Source organism: Lutjanus erythropterus, chromosome 16, assembly GCF_056507025.1.
Source record: "Lutjanus erythropterus isolate fLutEry1 chromosome 16, fLutEry1.hap2, whole genome shotgun sequence".
NCBI classification, from domain to species: domain Eukaryota; kingdom Metazoa; phylum Chordata; class Actinopteri; order Lutjaniformes; family Lutjanidae; genus Lutjanus; species Lutjanus erythropterus.
This window is the reverse complement of record NC_139332.1, coordinates 9,243,644-9,263,722: the sequence shown is the minus strand read 5'-3', so window position 1 is coordinate 9,263,722 and position 20,079 is coordinate 9,243,644. Positions and strand designations below refer to the sequence as shown.

Genomic DNA, 20,079 nt, shown 5'->3' with positions numbered 1-20,079 from the left:
AAACAGCCTTGTACATTATGAGCATTCAAGGACTACAGATGAAAAATAGCCTTCAGGCTAACTCTGATACATTTACAGTAATGTTTATTAATGTGCACTGTCCCTGTTAAATAAACCAAAAGAAAAACATTTTGATCAAAAGACTTAAAATTAAAGATTAAAGTAAGCACTCGGTACAGATATTAAGTGTCATCATCACAATAAGTAACACTGGTGTTGTGAGTTTATTGATACGTGTGGCATCCCTAACTTACAAAATACAATGTCCCTGCCTTTTCTTTTCTGCTTTCGTTCTGCTCAGATAGAGCACCTAAATGCATAACTGTCAAACCAAAAGTCAAATAAATGTATTTCATTGCGCAGCATAAGAAAATGTGCAAACAGAACTCTTTTTATGGCCGAGCTGTGGGACTGTAACAGAGGTTACAGGATACACTTTCACCCATTTGATTTCTCCAGAGCTCTTGTTTTTTTGGCAGACGCATCGCTCATAAAATGTGGAGATCAGGACCGCGCTGATCCCTAAAAGGCCTGACATCTAAATGTTGCATGTGATGAGGACCAGCGTGCTTTTTACATGTTTCTGCCTCACGCGCTCCTTGCCCCTTTTATAAAGCAAATGTCCCATTACTTTGACTGACAAAATTATTCATGATGAACAGTGAGCGTGTTTGTGTTACTTTTTGACTAAGTAACATTTAAATGTCTCCTTTTTTAGAAATGTCCTGGATTCTCTCTTCTCGTCCTTAAACATTTTCAAAGCACTCAGTGTCAGTGAGAGAATGTGTACTTTTTACTGGAAGAAAAATCTCAACTTAATTTATTAGTCTGTCAATTTTTGCATTAAAATCTCCCTTCTAGCTGCCAGACTGCTCTGCACTGTATGCTGATTAAAGCTGACAACGCTGATGGTAATAATTGTGAAATATAATGAATCACATGAATATTCAAACTGTTTTAATAATAAATGAGAAATGCTTTGTTAGTAATAATGATAATGAGCTCTGTGAATAATGTGAGTGGCTTTAAATGTCAATCAAAATCCATTAATCACTGCCGAACAACCACTACAAACAGGGGAGACATTTTAGATCTCTGCTATCCAAACATGATAAAACCAACGTGAAACTCAACAAAAAGGCAAATAAATAAATAAATAAACCACCCGTGTCTATTATTTATAATAACTTAACTATAATACCTCATTTTTCAGTGTCTAAATCTTATCAAACGGACAAGTAAGCACATTTCCAGAGCATTAGCGCTGCTCTAATCCCTCTGGATAAGTGCCTACTTACGCTCCACATTCTGTGGACATGTTGTCCTCATCACACACCTTGGATCAGCTGTAATTTAGCTGTAGCGGCAGCATAAAAATGGTCCGGGGAACATCCAGCATGTGGTCACAGTTCTATCTCTGCACTCAGCTGTGATGGAAATGTAAAAAGAGCTATATATAATCTGGAAAATGTCTGCCATGTTCCCTTCCTGTATCTCACATGGTGCCTTCATGTACCCGTCCAGTACAGTGCGCGCAGGTGACCACACATGACAGCTTTATTACTCTTTTCCTTCACCTTCCACTGAAATCAAACTGCTCCTGTGAATAGCACTTGCCTATATGTTTGCTGTGTGTCAGTTGCCATCTTGATTAACTATAAATTCCTGTAATAATTACACAATGTAAGATTTAGTGTTCAAAGTTTTAAAAACAGATTTGGCACCAGGCCCCTCTAAGATGTTTGACGCCAATAGCAATATTGATTAAAGAGTAACTGCAGTATTTTTAAAGTATTTTTTAACCCTCTTATATACAGTATTTTGGGGTCTAAATGATTAATAAGTAAAAAAAAAGTTTTTGGAATTGGTCCAGCAGATTGGCCGACGGCCAATGAATGGGCTGAAAAGGCTGCAACCTATAGTAACATTTGGAGGTAAATATGCCAATCAAAGGTACGTCCAATAAAAGTGCTTGTTTTTGCTAAGGACAGGCTCAGATTTTTATTCTACGCGTCTGACAAAATTATGGAAATGATCCCTACAGAGACAGACCTTTATGAAACGTCAAAGTCACACAATAACAAACGAACTCTCTGAGGGTAGATCAGGAACTCTGGTTTTCTTTGAGGTTTTTGTCAGTTGAGTCTGGTGGCTTTGAAAGGAGTAATTTAATAACAGTTTTTCTCATTCGCTTTGGCTGAATTCTCAAATGGGAATCACGTTTACCCGTAAATGTAAAGTCAGTCATTATCTACTCGCCATAACACTGATTGAAAGTTGGGTTTAATTTCTGAATCCACAAAACACTGCTGGAGTTTCACAGGGAAACTTCGCTGCAGAATCTCCCAAACAGTGGAGGTGAATGGTGACCAGTTTTCAAACATATAAAACGACAGAAAAAAAAAACCATAAATCACCTCCACACTGCTCGTCTGGTGTAATCCAAGTCTCCGAAAAGCCCCTACATGCCAAGCTGACTTGACAGACATTATTTACGCCATGTTTTTAGCCTAAATCTTCAATGTAGATCCTTAGTTAATGTCTGTCAAGTCAGCTTGGCATGTCGGGGCTTTAGGAAACTTGGATTACTCCAGACAAACAGTATGGAGGCATTTTATGTTTTTTTTCTGTTTGAAAACTGGTCACCATTCACTTCCACTGTTTGGGAAATTCTGCATTGCTATTTTTCCGTGAAACTCCATTGGTGTTTTGTGGACTAAAACTAAAACCCACCTTCAATCAGCAAGAGGGTGAGTAAATAATGACTGAATTTTCATTTATGGGTGAACTATCCCTTTAAGTTCACGTCTCAAAACAGTTAGTTTGTTGTTCGCAACAGATTGAAGTTTCTCATTTTCTCATTCATTCAAGCAAATTACACAAATGTGTCAAAAAGAGTAAGTACAATTGCCTACAATTTGCACAATAAGAACTTGCATATGGCTTCTTGATTAAAACTAATGAGTTGATTCTGAGAGAAACTGTCAAACTCTTCACAACTTCTAAACACTCTTTCATTGTTCGAGCCATCACATGCAAAAGGATCCATTCAACTGTCAAAATCTGTCAGACATACATGTATATTTCAGAAATATCTGTGGAACTTTTTGTGATGGCAAATGAGCTGCCAGGCTGAGTTTACCCATTTATTTTCAGATCAACTGTATCAAAAAAAGTGGGTAAACTACAGTTTACCACTTCACCCTCGCATGTATCACACTGCTACACAAATAAATCAACTATACAAATGTGCATGAGGATAGGCTGAAATGTGTGTATCCTTTTTCTGTGTACTACAAATTGAAATTTGGATCTAAGAAAATCTCATAAAATAACAGCAATCAGACAGACAAAACTTACATTCTTGTAGCAGTCAGTGTGTCAACAAAAAAAAGTAGAACACAGCAGAGATTTGCATATGAGAAACATTTCCAGGGTTGACTGTCATGTTGAAAAAAAACCCAAAACATTTTTTAGCAGTACGGTTCACACGGTGACAAAAAGACTTCTCATTTTTGTGTCATTTCCTGACACAATAACTTGGTTTTGAAATATGAATGAAATGTTTTGGGTGAGTTTTGGAGACATGCTACCTTTTGCAAACAGCTGTGACAACTGTATTTCCAATTTAGAGAATGTTAAGACTGTTTCGAAAAATGAAGCCAAAACGACTGAGAAAAACTGTTTCTGCTTTAACAGAAAGGATCTCACTCTTTAACATAAAGAACTGTCTCTGTGGTGGTACTAAAGGGCCGTCCACACCAACAACTAGAACTATAAAAATGTAGTACTAAAAATCGTTCTAACCCAAGTTCATGGCAGTGTCTGGTCTCCAGCTTTATAGTTATGGTGCGGACTCCACCATCCACTTGAGTCAGAATGATTTTAGAACTTTATTTTCATAATTACAGTTCTAGTTCTTGGTGTGGACAGCCCTTTAGAATAACAATCTGAGTTGGTCAGTGACAAAAAACAATTCTGATGGATACAGTTGTCCCAATGGATTACATTATAGCCACTGCAGCCTGTTTCTTTGCTGCTGGCTGAGGCAATCCATTCATTAGACCCCAAAACATGTAAAAATAGAGCCCAGGTTTAAAAACAAAACTTAGGCTGGTCACATTCAACGCCTACCGTCTCTGGCCTGTCTCTGCCCCCACTTTTTGGCAGCTGAATCATCAAGAACAGGATGTCTGAGGAAAAAAAAAGAGGTAAAGTGAAGAACATCCACCTCTACAATGTCCTTAACACAAGTAAAACCTGTGTATCCAACATGCCAGTCATCAAACCAATGGTCAATGTACAAAGCGACCAATCCAAGGAGCCGTTTAGGTTTAGGTCAGGGGTCTGAAACCTTTACGATCAAAAGAGCCATTTTTGGCCAAAAAAGGAGGAAAAATCTGTCTGGAGCTGCAACTATTAAATTCTCTCTTTTCCCTGAAGACTTTTTTTTTTGGCAGCCCTATCTTATGGAGTCTCAAGAAGACGAGCCACCATCACAATTTAGAGGAAAAGACACTGAGCCATAGACATAGTTTTTGATATTTTCGTTGATGAAATATTAGCACTTTTTTGAAATTTGGTGTACAACATACTGCAATAGATTTTTGAGTTTTGTGCCCAACTCAAACTTTTGCAAATTTTCTGCTGACCTTTAGTGGAGATAATTTACTGTTCTTCCTTAGATAAATTTATAGTAAAAATTAAAGTTACAGAAACTCAACAAAAGATCAGTAGTTGGTAAATCATTTTCAAAACTGAAGAATTTGACTTGGGCTCAAAACTGATGTACTATGTATGTTGGCTTTTTCATGGACCTACAACAATGAAACATGAAAATTTTAAAAAAAAATCTAATATTATTCATTTCCATATATTTTTTGTCCAAAGTCACAGGGAGCCACTGGAGAGGAGCTGAAGAGCTGCATGTGGCTCTGGAGCCTCAGGTCACAGACCCCTGGTGTAGGAACTAAAACTGCTTGTTTAGGTTTGGTTGCAATGCAACAGAAGACACGTATGATAGGTAGGTTGTTAGGTAGGTAGGTAAGTAGATAGATAGATAGATAGATGGATAGATGGATAGATGGATGGATGGATGGATGGATGGATGGATGGATGGATAGATAAACAAACGAACGTACTATGTGTTTACAGGTGAGTGAGTTTTGATCAGTTGTGAGTGTATAGGGAGGGTTGAGCTTGTGTTTGCGGGACTATATTTGTGCACATGGAGCAGATATTCCCTCTCTTGAGGATGCTTTTCCACATATATACACTAATACCGATATACAGATTCTGATTATTAGCTTATTTGCAATAAGCTAACATCAGCTGATATAATGGCGGAATCCATTTTTAGACACTGACTGTACTTGGGTCTTGGGTTTGGGGTGTATTTATTTAGCATTCTGTCTTCTGGATAAATGTGGAGCACAGAGTGGGTGGCGGTCTTTGTTTTGATTTTGATTCGTCACTGTGTGCTGTGCCTGCAGGGGGTGCTATTTTACATAAATCTTACATAATCTACCTTTGAGCTGAAAAGGGGGGGATTTCTGGGGATTTCTTTCAGCAACAAAATATCAGCTTGGAGTGCAGGCCTTATCCTCCAGAGGAGACAGATTTAATATTTAGCAGGAAATGTATTTTTTCCCATTTTCTGTCAGCAGCCTCCGTCTGGCAGGCCGTACCTGCCTGTAGCTCATATATCCTGAGTAAAGGTATCCCTCAGTGTACTCTAAATAAGTAGGCTGCTTTTAGGGCGCTTCAAAGGTTTTTTTTTTTTTTTTTTTGGAGGGGTGTGTGTGTGTGTGTGTGTGTGACAATTCCAACAGGAACCCTCTAAGGCTGCTCTCCAGTTTTTTGAAGATGGGTTTGCCTTTCTGCTTACCTTTTCACTCACATTAACTTTCGATAGATGCTCCAAAAGGCATGAGGAATATTTTTTAAATCTATAGTGTTCTGTTTGGTTGTAAGGGATTGCACTCCCAAGCAGCTCCGGCTTCACAAGCAATGCATGCTGATGTATAGCAGCCTCACATAAAACTTGCACCTCCTCTGTGTTTTAGGCCGTTGTCAGAAATCCTGTCCTCATAAAATATTTACCACACTGATGTATGCTGTGTTTTTTTTTATTTTTTATTATGAATCAGCCAAAAAAAGGTGAGCAAACTGGATCCTGCAGATATATCACAGGGTTAATTACAGCACATCCCTGCCACCAAGTACACACAACACTGCCAACACTTCAAATCACTCGAATGTGCAGCCACGCACATCCACATATCACTGATCAATAAGTAGTCGTGGGCAACAGGGAGCCTTTGACAGGCTTTGATCACGCCACAATATTTGTGATCATGCCTCATGTGTGTAAAAATGCAGGATCAAAACAGGCCTGTGTCTCTCCGTGTCGTTAACGCTCGCCTTGTTGCCACCGGCGACGGGAACATTTGAGAGATACTGATGGATGTAAACACTGTTCATTAGTCATACAGGCTGTATTAATGAGAAAATGTTGAAGCAAATCTTTTTTTTTTTTGTCCATGTAAATGAATCAATTAGCATCAGGAGGATTTTAGCGTCTCTCTATGTTGAGCTTTCTCTGAAATCAGAGAAGAAGAGGTTGAGTCTTGATTAATGTTTCCTGCTCTCGCTTCAACATCCGACCTCTCTGGGTTGATTAGACTGATTAGCAGCACTTGATATGGATGTTTTTAATTGTGCTATTATGCTTTTTAAAAAATGGACGAGGATGCTTATGAAACACAGCATCTTAAGTTAGACAGATACTGTGCAATTTTATTAATCTTTTAGAGTTGTGTGATATTCTACAACCCCCCCAAAAAGGTTGATATAAAGATTTATGTAAAACATAAATAAAAATGAAATATAATGATCTGCAAATCATTTCTGACTTGTATTCGTTCTTGAATATAGCTTGAAAACAAACGCAGACAATTTTCTTGGCCGATTCTTGGCACATTTTGGACATTTTTGCAACTTTTCTTGTAAAATTGAATTGGATGTTCATAATAGAACACTGACTATTAAATATTCATTCAATACTATTTTACATTTTCTCCTAAAGTCCTCCAGGTTACAGCCAGGTCTTATTATATTATTACATTAAGACTAAAGGGAACACAATCTCGTGAGATCTCATGGAATCTCATGGGATCTTTCCATGATCTCATGTGGAAGCAGATGTCAACAGATGGAGACTGATCAGTGCAAGAGTTTGCTGCAGTAAAAATTTGTTTTTAGAAAAACAGAAGGAAAAGTTAAACGAGTCTGGATAAGAAAATGTTTGAGGAGACACATCAACACAAGTTGTTTATAATTCAGCCAGAACAGGAGGTGAGATTTGAACTGTCCCTCTGTGAGCAGCAGTCTGCTGCTGGCTAACATTAGCATGAAGAGCAAGAAAGTTTATGACCAATCTGCAACACCGTCAGCTGCTCAGCTGCTGCGTCTCCTTGTAGACTGTCTGTCTTCTCTTTATCCTGTTCTTGGAATCTATTGCTAACATTGCCTTCATGCCAGTGTGTGTCTGTGTGTGTGCTGCTGTGATCAGCACTGTTTTGAGTGTGACATTACCATCACTGTGTCGCTGCATGCATGACGTGACCATCATGCAGAACATGTGTGACTATGATGGTCACGGAATTTGATATGTGACGCTGACTGGCTGGTCAGCGGTCAGGGCTGGTCACGCTAAAATCAGTGCATCCCGAGTTGAAAAATCATTGCATTCTGTCTGTACGTTTTACACAACATCCAAACTCTTTGGAACTGAGAATACTTCAGTGAGTTTCTTCATGACCATGAATACAGGTACAGTATTGGAAAGTTACTTTAATTTTCTTTAAAGCGCTGCCAGCCTTAAGCTTTGACTCACACCGAACATTTTAATCACCCTTGAACCTCACCATGAATGTAGCTGCCTACTGCTGATTTTGTCCATCGATTCTTCAACAAAAGTATTGTTAGAAAGAGAACGGCTTTGTGCATTTCTACTTTGAACAGAGAGCAAGAAGACATAAAAGAAGACCATGAACCCGAAAGATGTTGGACAGATGCAGATAATATGGTCTATTCTGCAGTGAAGTTCAAGACTACAGTCTGCCACAATATAAAATGCATAAAATGCTGCTTGTAAAATATATTCAAACAAGCTCACTACAGTTTATATGACCAGATGAAGTTAAGTTGTTACCTAGAAATGACCTTTATGTACAAATAATTTGCCACCACAAACATGCAATGTCACCTGGATGAAGTTTTCTATCAACATAATGAGGAAATTCTAATTAATGCATGTTGAAAGTCATGTAATATTGATACTGAATGTTGCAGTCATTTCATCTGTTTTCAGCCAAAATATCTGCTTTTAGAAATTACTAAGCTATTAAATTTCATTTTGGTTATGTATGGTCACTGGAAAGTCTTGGTTAAGGAAAGATCATGGTCTTAAATTAAAGGCATCTAAATCTTTAGTTTGCAGATTGCAAACACCTCATCTCACTCGCCCACTTGTGGGGTGCAGACTCAGACTCAGAGAACCCGTACCCTCCCTATCCCTGTTGGTATAAACAGCTCATAAGGTAACAAGAAAACACAACGATTCTTATTTTCAAGTGATTATACACGGATGAAAACACATTTATGGATATTAAATTCAATTTCTGCCTTATTCTGCCAATAATCTGCAGCACACTGTTCCACCTGACCTCCTCCCTATGATTTAGCAATCCATAAATGTAGCTCTTTATTCAACTGGGGAAATGTTGCCTGTGAACATAATCATAATTGGATTAGTTAGATTAGTAAAGATCTTTCTCTTCAATTTCCATACAAATAAAACAACTTTACACTTTCAAATGTCGTGCAGCGCATACCCCAAAGTATAGTTCTCAGTCTTCTCACGTTTTCAGCAACTATGTTCTAATGAGTAATGGATGGGTCAAACAAACCCAAGACCTAAGAGTAGGTCTGGTGTAAGGATGTTGACAATGAATCATTAATCAATTAATCCCAGTTAGGAATTTGACCAATTAAAATGTGTTAATCAATATTTGATAATAGTCTAGAAATGTCATAAATTGACCCTTCGCTAAGCCCCACCTCCAAACAGCAACTGTCCAATCATAGCTTAGCAACTGTAACCAGAGCTGTCAAGCTTTTCATTTCTCTACATGTTGAAAGAGACTCTGAGAAGAGAGACACTCGGTGTTTCATGTGTCGGGATGGTGACGTCTTTTTTTGTCGGTTCTCAAAAACACGAGAGCACACGTGTAGGCTGCCAACGTTAGCATGTTCGGCTAACTAACACTGGCTTACTAGCTGCAGCAACTTTACCTCCAGCCAAACTTGTTAGATACCACTGCATGTGTGTTTGTACTGGGGGGGTTTGAGGAGGAGGATGTGGGCTGACGCAGAATCAAAGCAGGTCAATGATGATGCATCTCACTCTGGCTCAATGTCTCAGGTCTAAGCCCGGTTAGCTCAGCTCTTATCCTGGGTAACCTGTCTCAAAGTCCGCTGCACTAATCGAGTCCCTACGCTTCCTTTTCCCACTCTAATGAGTGTATTTCTGTGACCTGTCATGTACTAAAAACTTTTTTTCATGTAGTTACTACCACACCGGATAAACTGAATGCATACTGAAGAGACTGTGTTGGGTTGAAAGCTCTGAAAAAAGCTGACATTGAACCTTGAGTTGGAATTGGATTTTGAAACTACTATTTTCAAGAAAGTCAAGAAAGAACTTTGATGCTCATACTTTAGATGTTTTCAGGAACAAATGACCAATTCTCTGTCTTTTTTTCTGGCGAGAACAGCTATTTACTGTCGGTGTAGTAAGAATAGTGCTCTGATTGTAATCAGCAACTTAAGAGCCAATCACAGAAAAGTGATTAACGAAATGTGAGGATCTGAAGATTTAAAGGAGGAGAAAAACCTGATGGGAGCACAAGGTGCTGATAGATAAGCAGATGTGGATTAGAGGTTTTTATTTAACCACAATCACCATGTGAGGCAAATATGTCACACTTCTCAGAGATCTACACTATTTATGCTGCAATAAAATGAATCAATGGCCTCCTTTTTATTCATTCAGCCCCATACATCCTCTATAAGTCCATGCAGGACTGATTCCATCAATGTCAATATATTCATTGTCACGTTTATTATCATGAAAAAGCAGCTCACCCTCAGGTCATGTTTAAATGGGACTCCTTTTATGAGGGGAAGGCCACACAGGCAGGAGAAGCTTGACTGAGTCATTTTGCTTACTTTCATCACATTCACTCTGGTGGATAACTAAAATATTAAGTCTCCACTTTTGAGGCAAAGGGAGCAATAAAATAAGTTAATTCCAATTTGTAGCGAGCAGAGTCAGGGTGGATACAGGAGATCACCAGCCACTGGAGATAAGGAAAAAACTCAATAATGGCGGTATTATCCTTTAAGCTGATTACTAGCCCCTATGAGACGTCTCGGCCTAATCTGACAAAGTGATTGTGAGTGTTTACTTGGATGACGAGAAAGTTATAGGTGCGATTCACATCTTTGCTGGATTCAACAGTGAGGAAACTTTCTTCTTTTTCTAAGGACTGAGGTCATTTGATTAGCTGGAGGTGAGGATCCGGCTGTTTCATTTCCTCTCGCTCTGTGTTCTTTTCTGCAGCCGGGCTTTGATAGTGGCGTCGGTGACACAGACAAATTTAGCTGTTTGATCAATGAAAATGAAAGCTACACAGTTTGAAAGCCACAAAGGCACTAGTTTGGGCCTCCATTTGTAAGAAATGAGATGGAGTCGGTCACGCTGTGCGGCTCAGTGGGTGAGTCCAGCACAACAGTGAATCAAAGGTGGAGGAACACAGCCAGCTGCAAATTCAACCCTGCATCTTCACTTTATACCACAAACTATATGTTAGCACGGGAATTTTAAAGTATAAATGTTTCTTTTATTTTTTACAGCCACTACAGTACGACTGAAGTTTAAATAATTAAAATGCTTACATCAGGATTTCTTAGATTCATTCGTCTCAGGAAAAACAAAGGGTTTATTAAAAAGTCATATTATTTGAGATTCAGTAATGTGTTAGAAACGTTTTTCCCAAATATTTTTTCTGGAGACCCACTTTTTAAAAATGACAAAACCATCTGGACCCAGTTCACATCAATAAATCATAAGAGTTAATTTGTGCATAAATGAACATTCCTGACCATTTTTACTGCCATTTCCACATCATCTTATATTATCTTGACCTTTGTTATTGAAAATATTGACATGTTAAACACCATGAATGAGAAATAAATGCATTTAGGCTCAGTTAACAGGCCATGTTATTGTTTTTAGCTCCTCTCAACAGGAAAACAATATAGGACATTTTCACCTACTTCATACCGGAGTGTGCTAGTAACATTAAAAAAAAAAAAAGGTTTAGAAATGAATAATCCTTTAAATATTACATACATAATATTACTGTGCTAAGGTACAGTAATATTGTCCTACGCCTGATTTTGTTTAAGATGTATTTCCTATGAATAATTTTAAATTCTCAGCAGAGTCTCAGGACTGGACATAATTTGTTCGTGGCTTGAACAGACAAATAAATCCTGGGTACAAAAGATTTACCTTTAATGTTGCATTTAGCATAATGTACATTTCATGTCATACTCTCCAAAGGCTGGATAACCAACTGAGTAACTGTTCCAGCACTCATCATTTATTTTAAATTTGTTGGAAAACTATTTATATTACCTAATGTGTTGCCAGTGGTGTAATGTAGTTATGACAGCACATGCCAGTTACTAATTATGAGGCACACAAACCACACATGCACACCATTAGGCCTGTTGGAATTTATAGTCGAGTGACTTATTTCTGCTACTGAAAATGCTTTCAAATAATGCTCTGATATCATCAGCATCAACATATTGCTCAGCAGTCACCATTGCATAGAAAATAACAGAGAAAATAAGAAAGTATTCATTTAATTTAATGTTTTTATAGTTTAGAACTTTAATAATTATGTACTATAATAATGTACAACAATTTTGTTACTGATGGCTACTTACTATTTTACCAAAAAAGAAGTAGAAGAAGAAGCAGAAAAAGAAGAGGAAGAAAAGAAAAAGAAAAACCATGACAGAGATGGGTTTGCCTTCTCAAGGGTGTGTATAGCAATTGGCACCATTTTTAATTTAATGTGATTTTTTTTTCTTTAAACACAAGCGTATTTCCTACAGGAAAATCTGGGTTATTCACAAGGGACCGTTCTCTGCCCAACACATTGCCTGAATTCTCTATGGGACCCCACCTCACGGTCCCCAGCGCAACCGCACCGCCTGCAATGTCTATATATTTTTGTTCGTGGTGTACCTAGGTGCCAAAATCAAATTTAAATAGCTTCACTAATTTAGTTCATGAATATTCCTAAATTAAGTTTTAAAATGTTTTCTAAAAGTAAAAATATTACTGGACCTGTAACCAGTGCTAAGCTGGAATAATGGAGTAATTAATGGGAACTGATGGTACACATTGCAGTGTTTCAGCTGGGGGTCAGTGGGGGCCTGAGACCAAATCCAGAGTGCATCGGATTTTTGGATTCCCAACTAATTTAACAGTAAACTCAACGTTTTCTTCACTTTTACTCAACTACTGGCCCTATCCTCGAACAGCAACCCGACATTGTATTTTTGTATTACCAACACTACTGTTCTTGACCCTGTGCAGCACTCCTTGTTTTTTTATCTGCAGCAAATTTTAACTTAATGATGGAATTGGTGCTGTGGAAATGTGCGTGATCCTGAATCGATTGAAAACAATAGGTAAACACTGAGGAGGTGTTGAGCTGGATTAACAGCAAGCAGAGTCAAGAGCAAACGAAAACAGGAGCAGGTTAGAAAACAGAGATGCCCTTAAATAATATATGATAAAATATACTTTTAAAAACATATGCAGTAACCATTTACATTTTTAAATACTAGCCAAGGCTTCATGTTTTGTTCCCTAGTAACATTCTCCCACTGCTACAGTTATTTAGTAAGACCTTTGCATTTAAAAAGCACATTATATTGTAAATTATAATTATTAATATTATTGTACTACATGATTGTGCAGTGGCTGTAGGGTGAAATTTACTTCTGCTACTTTCTTCATCTATTCTTTACTTTTATCTACATGTTTACAGGTGGTACATTAATTAAAACTAGTAAATATGATATTATTTAAAAAGCTAAGAGGGACATAAGAATATCTCCAAGGCTTAAACACAAAGAAACCTGTAATCACAGACTGGAGGTGATACAGCAGCAGGATCTCGCCAGGATCAGGAGGTTCCTGTGAGATGAATGACCTTGCAGAGAGAAGCTCATCAGGGAACCAAAGAAGCCGGCAGCGATGTTCGTACATAGCAGCGATGCTACTTTGTACAGTACTGTGTGCCGCTTGAGTCTTCCCGCTCCGTGGATATAAGAGCTCATTTGCATGTTTGCAAGGTTTCTGGGTTGTGTGGTCAGGTGGCAAGACAGACACCACTTCCCCCTAAAAATAACATCCAGTTCATCTTAATTATGCAGGAGGATGCACTCAGAATGATGTGGAGAGGCGTCTTAAGGATGGAAACTGGAGTTTGAACTTTTTGGACTTAAATCCGAAAGATTTGATGAGGAGCCAGTACTGGGTTGAAATAAACTCCAGACCTGTATTTGTAGTTTATGAGCATAATGACAATTTTATCTTGTTTCTACATAAAATATCATGTAGAGCAACAATTAACGTGTTTTAAATTTGTCACTCCATAGAAACGTGTCTAAAAATCATGAAAAAATGAGCAGTTTTCTCTGCTGTGAAACGCTGGGAGTCCACTCTGCTGTCTCAGTGAGTTGAGTCTCAAGTCTTTTGGGGACAAGTTTCAAGTCAAGTGTCAAGTCCCTGTCTCTGCTGATAAGTCCCATTTGAAAATGTTTTGACATCAGGTGGATAACACCTAATAGTACTGTCTGCACTGTAGCTTCTTGAGCTAACTGTTAGCATGGAGGGGTGCTGATTCAGCTTTAAAGTTAAAGAGTTTAAAATATTATGTTCTCAAAGAAATATTTCTGCAATTTGGGAAGACTGAAACCAAACTTATGTCTGTGGACTAAATATGAAGCTACCGCCATCAGCCAGCTAGCTTAGCTTAGCATAAAGACCGGAAACAGGAGGACACAACAAGCCTGGCTCTATCTAAAGGTAACAAAATTGGCATATCAGCACCTGTTGGTTTGAATTGTACAAAAAATGAAGCGTAAAGAGGACATGTTGTGGTTTTGTGGGAGGCTATGTGTCAGACACTTTCTATCCTTTCCAGACAACAGTTGAGAAACGTTTTTTTTGTTGTTTTGCATTCTCATAGCCTAATTAACATTAATTAACTACGGCTGAGTAAATTTACAGGTGACACTTGTCATTACAGCCTCTGTTTAAAACTTTCACTTGGAGCAGGTTGTTGAGACACTGTTAGCTTGTTAATTATGCATGTCCCAATTAAAATAGTGGCTTTTGCGATTTGAAAATTGCACTCTTTCAAATCCATATTTGGATACAGCCCTGGGGCTTACACTGTTCCATGAAGCTACTGCAGGTTTGACGCCATATTTTAAACAAAGTGAAAAATGGAATAAATGTTAAACAAGGACACACGATGCCACAGACACCAATCACCTTGCGTGTATAACCCTGACTCACTGTGTCTTGTGTGGACATTTCAATGCCTAGTAATGACCCCAAAGGACACAGTCATTGAAAAGTGAAGAAATGGGAGGGAAAATAAATAAATGATTACATGAGGAGCTAGATACTTTAAAAAGAGCATGCATTATAAAATGACTCGGGTAAGTGAACTCCAGTCACCAGTGATCAATCACTAACTGTACACTGGTATGCTTTAAGTGTGCTAGTGCTGCATCATGCTACAAGGCTGGACAGAGGCTCTGGTCAGGGTAGAGAGGAAGATAAATGGCTCCTAATACCGAGATATTTTGGGGGGGGGGTAAATCTGCTGCCCTGTGGAACAAAAACACAATGCTCAAGTCAAATAAGAATTCCATCCTTCAACTTGACAGGAAACCAAAGTGCAGAGCCAAATTAGCCAGCTGCTGAGACAAAAGGAAGATCTTTGTCCTGGACGTTTACATCCGCGCAAACGCCGTGGACTGATCCGGGGCGAAGTGTGCGTAGAGAGGAGGACGACGAAGAGGGGAATTGGGGACAAATCCCAGATACAGATGTTAGAAACTCATCCAAAAATGTCACGGTTGTTATCAAAGCAGTGAGTGCGGGGAGTTCGCCATTACGCTTTTTCTTTTTCCATTTTTAATACGTTGTCAGAAATTAGCTGGCCTTCATTTTTTACCTTTAGCTCGTTACTTCAGCATATCCAAATGAAAATGGAAAAAAAAAAATCAAGTTTGATTTAATAGGTTTTCATTTCAGCCTTCGAGGCAATAAAAGCTAGAAAATTAGTCAGAGTGTGTAGACTTCTGATATCCATGGTATATCCACACAGAAGTCAGCCAGATGCACTTCCAACGCTGATTACAGAATTACTGAACACAGTAATTATTCATAACCATTACAGAAGCCAACTAGAACGTGTGTGGTGCTCTGATGAAGACCTGTGTCTCCATTCTGATGTGTCTCAAAGACTTCTTTTGGAAGTTTAGGCAGAGAACTAACTAGACTGTGCACAGAAATGCTGTTCACTTAATTAAAATGTATGCAGTTTGACAGTTTTAAGAAGTTTAGAGCAATGCTTAATGCTCAGGATTATTAGGAATAATCCAATCTCAATGCAAAACATTGCCTCAGTGTGAAAGTGTTATAACATATATAGATGTATAGCTTTTTCGTTGCATTTCAGCATTTCAGGAAGCTCTTAGTTCTTTCTCTAGTGTCTGTGAAAGCTGGCAGTGATATTCCACAGAGGATTGTGGCACAACTGTTGTTCCCATTGGCTTCACCGAATGTTTTAGCATCTTTCAACTCATTATTTTGGTTTTTACCGCCTGCGACTTTGGCTACTGTTTTGGCTTAGTCTCATTAGCGTTGTTTTCAGCCCCAGCAGGTAGTTGTATTCAGTGAAAAAGCCTGCAGCATGGTACCTGCCCAGCATCCAATGACTGAGTTAGCAATTACGTAGTGAACATAGTGGAGCATTTAGCAACTCATAAGCCAAATATTTTCTTCAGGAGCTGGTGGAATCCAACAGAGTGAAAAAATAATTTGGACTTAACTTCTGCCAAGTCACCAGAAACATGACTCCAAATGAATGTTAATGTTGCTCCATACCTGCTGTTTGCTAATATTGTCACCAGCATGGGACCTAACTTAGGAAAAAATATGAATTGTAATCAACAGGAAGAGAAATTTATGCTCTCTTAGCGTATGTTTTTAACAAAATAACCATCACTGCCCACATACTTCCAAGCATCCTTTATGCTGGCATGGATGTTAAGAAATAAGTCCACTAGAGGGCGTCACTGCACACACTGCCCCCATGACTACCAGTGTATTTAATAGTCAGTTTTAGAGGTGTTGGTATTTTCTCAGGCCAGGCTAGCTGTTTCCTCCTGTTTCCAATCTTTACTGTAAGCTAAGCTAAGCTAAACTAAGCTTAACATGTCCAGTATGCCTTGCGGGACAGACATTGATTGACCAGGTGTTCAATAAACGCTAGCATTTACGCAGCTATGATGCTAACCAGTGCTGCAAACTGGTAGGACTGAGATGAGAGCAACTTAGCCACAGCAGCTCACATTTTTATTCCTGGTGTCATGTGAAGTCTGTTTCCCATTACCTTAACCTCAGCCCAACCTTTTCCCTAACCCTACCCAGATCCCACTGGTGCGCCTGCAGGGTCGCTTGTTAACCAGCTCACAAGGCCCATTGTGAGCTGGCTGGCGCTCTTTCAAGAGACTGGTCTCATTGACAAGAGGCTTGTATTTCCCTCTTGACAGCTGCTTTGTTTGAATATCACAACATAAATGTCTATTATACAATTAGCAGGAACTTGTGGTTATCTGTCTCGTCTTCCAATGAGATGTTTTGGTGTAAAATTAGGACAATTTGGACAACCAGCTTTGAAGACGTGTGGGTTGTAGGCAGGCCTCAAAATTAACTTTTTCCTCAGTCCTTAATTCTATTCTCAACAGCCATTGTCCCCAATTAAAATTCTTACTTTTCATTCTTCATATTAAATATAAGTTTATTGTCCACACTTACAGAAAGAGGTTGAAAGTGGGAACATGGAGAATGATCTCCACAACCAATTTCATGTGGGAAAACTGTTCAGGCCTCCCCACAGCACCCTGCAGAAGCCTCTGCCACAACACCTGAGACTCAAGGCGTGAAGCCTTGTCGCCTTGGTCTGTCTCGATGATTGATTTTGTGTACATAAGTATGTGTGGAATGTAGCGTAAAGCCCATCCTGGGTGGTGACACTTCAAATTTGAACACTTTGAACAATTAAAGTAATAAATTCCACGATGCAAAGAGGTAAAACATTTCATTTGTAATGGTAAGTTTCTGTGCTGTCCCAGAGTTGTTGGTTGCAGGGAGAGACGTGACTTGGCGTAACTTACTTCCAGTAGCTTTAACAACCCCCTCTGGGTAGGGTTAGGGATAAGGTTGGGATGATGTTAAGGTAAGGGGAAACACATATCGACCGGGAAACAGACTTCATACAATACCAGGAACAGTAAACATGGCCATGGCTGAGTCACTCTGGGAAAGTATAGCCAATCACAGCAGAGGAGGGGAGGGTTTTCCCATGAGGCTTATTGGGTATGTTCGTCCAACGAGTCAGTTGAGTCTGTCTCGACTAAAGCTTCATACTTAACACAAAGACACAACTGATATCGATCAGCATGATAACACATGAAACTCTTGAAAGGCCCTCTCTAGAGCCAGTGTTTGGTTTGACTGTTCGAGGACAAAGTAGAAACATGAGGGTACAACACTGGAGCCTCCATGGAAGAGGACACACACCCTCAGTAGATATAAATGTCTCATTGTAAGATAATGAAAACACAACCATTCTTATTGTCTGCCAATATACACTAATGAAAGCACTACCCTAATTACATTCAAATTTATATGTGCAATAACTTTATTGAATTAAAAAATGTAATGCTTTTCCTAAAAGTATCTGTATTTTCATTTAAAATGTTTTTTTGTATAAATTACACAAAAGGCAAAAATAGGTAAAAATCTTACCTACGTCAGCCGTAGGCGGTCATATTGACCACACAGAAATTGCCACCATTATTTTGGTACTTTTTGCACAGTTGCATCTGGGTTGCTTAGCAACTATCATTGTATCTGTCAGTAAGACTTCACAAGTGCTCTCAATTTCCAATATCCCAACATTAAAATACAAATAATTAACTAATTAGACCATATTAAAATAATGTAGGGGAGACCAGGGACTGTTGTAACACTTTTTATCTCAGCAACTATAACTCACTGAATTTTTTAACTTATTACAAATAGCAAATTTTGCAGCTTTTCCGGTTTTATTTTTGTACTCATTCCTCACCTTTTCCCACAGGCAACGATTGATTTTTTGTGATAGTTCTAGGTGTTATTATTGATGTTAAAGTAATATGTTTATAATCTTACATGTTTAATTGTTTCTATAGTAATCTACAATTTGAATCAGATCACTGACAGTTATCATCCTACAGAAAACTACTGCTGTGAATATATACAGTCATTACGGTTTACTACATGCAATGTCATGCATATTGATAAATATATAAACGTATGCTACTTAATTTACATTTTGGTGTTATTTCATATTTAAACAGAGAGAGAACAGAAAAAATGCATCTCATAGTCTAGTATTTATCATGAGTTGGTAGTCAAAGATCAAATTGACCGCTTATGGCCATATGGAGTTCTGGCACTTCTAGTGTTAACTGGTAAGTGGATTTATCTCTCTAAACTTTTTCTTTTGCTTTTTTCCATAACTGCAGAAAAATGCACAGTTGAAAGCTACATTTCCAGATACCTCACTTTTTTTTCCCTTTACAAAGGATTAAAGGCTCGCTTTTTTTTCTCTCTCCCCTCCTGCTTGTATTAAAATAAGCATCTCATTATGTGGCTAAATCTCAAATTTGGCTTGTCTCAGGTATTCTAAGTGCCCCAGCAGTTAAGCAAAGAGGAGTATTTACATTTCTCCTGCTCATTATTCCTGGAATGACCTCCAGAGCAAAATTAAGCTTCACTCTGTGGCTCTGTGGGTCCAGTCAAGGAGAAGTCCTTTTCACAGAGTGGAGCTGCTGTTTTCCATAGTATGTTTAATTAATGAACTGTTATTAACGATGGTAGCAGTGGAGCGTTAGTGGAAGTAATGATTCTACTGTCAGTAATTATAGCAGTGATAGGCCTGTTTATTATGATTAGTCTGTTATAAGGCAGTGATCTGCTGTGTTATTCTCTGTGACCTGTCTGTTATTCTGGATTATTTTGCCATTTGCAATTTTGTCATTTCTTGTTGTTGCTGCTGCTGAATTGCTGATTAGACTAAGCCATATACGCTGGAAATGACTCATTCTTCTTTCTCTTGGGTATTGTATTGCATATGGACGCCGTATTGTATATAAGGCTGTAGGTTGGAATCAGAAAACACATGCTGCCAAAGCCAGAGGCCTAAACACCACAGTTCCTGGAAAAATAAACTACAACAGCAACAAATCACACAGATCCAGATCATCCTCTGCTCTGCTGTACCACGTTAACACATTCTGCCTAAGGCTGCTAACACAACACAGTTACAAAACAATTTTAAGCATTTCTCTCTACTCTACCCATCAAGATATCGTACATTGTCTAAATCCGCTTTACATTTCAAATTCCCATTGTGAACAGAGAACAAAGGCATGACACATTTGGGAATTAGCGGTGAACTTTAGATGCTGGAGCAGCAAGACAATGCAACCCTACTGACTTTGTGATGTGAAAAGACAAAGGTCTTTTGTCCTCCAGAGCACAGCGATGCAAGGCACATTTTATCACTTTGTTTGTGT

General features: G+C 38.5%; 1 protein-coding gene across 1 annotated transcript in view; it reads right to left on the bottom strand.

Moving 5' to 3' along the window:
* Nucleotides 1–20,079, bottom strand: part of LOC146312716 (CMP-N-acetylneuraminate-beta-galactosamide-alpha-2,3-sialyltransferase 1-like) — a 112,053-nt gene that overhangs the window by 81,917 nt on the left and 10,057 nt on the right. The window contains exon 2 of the mRNA XM_084739148.1: nt 4,135–4,193. The gene's annotated coding sequence lies outside the window, so the exon portion shown is untranslated. The remainder of the gene's footprint in view (nt 1–4,134; nt 4,194–20,079) is intronic.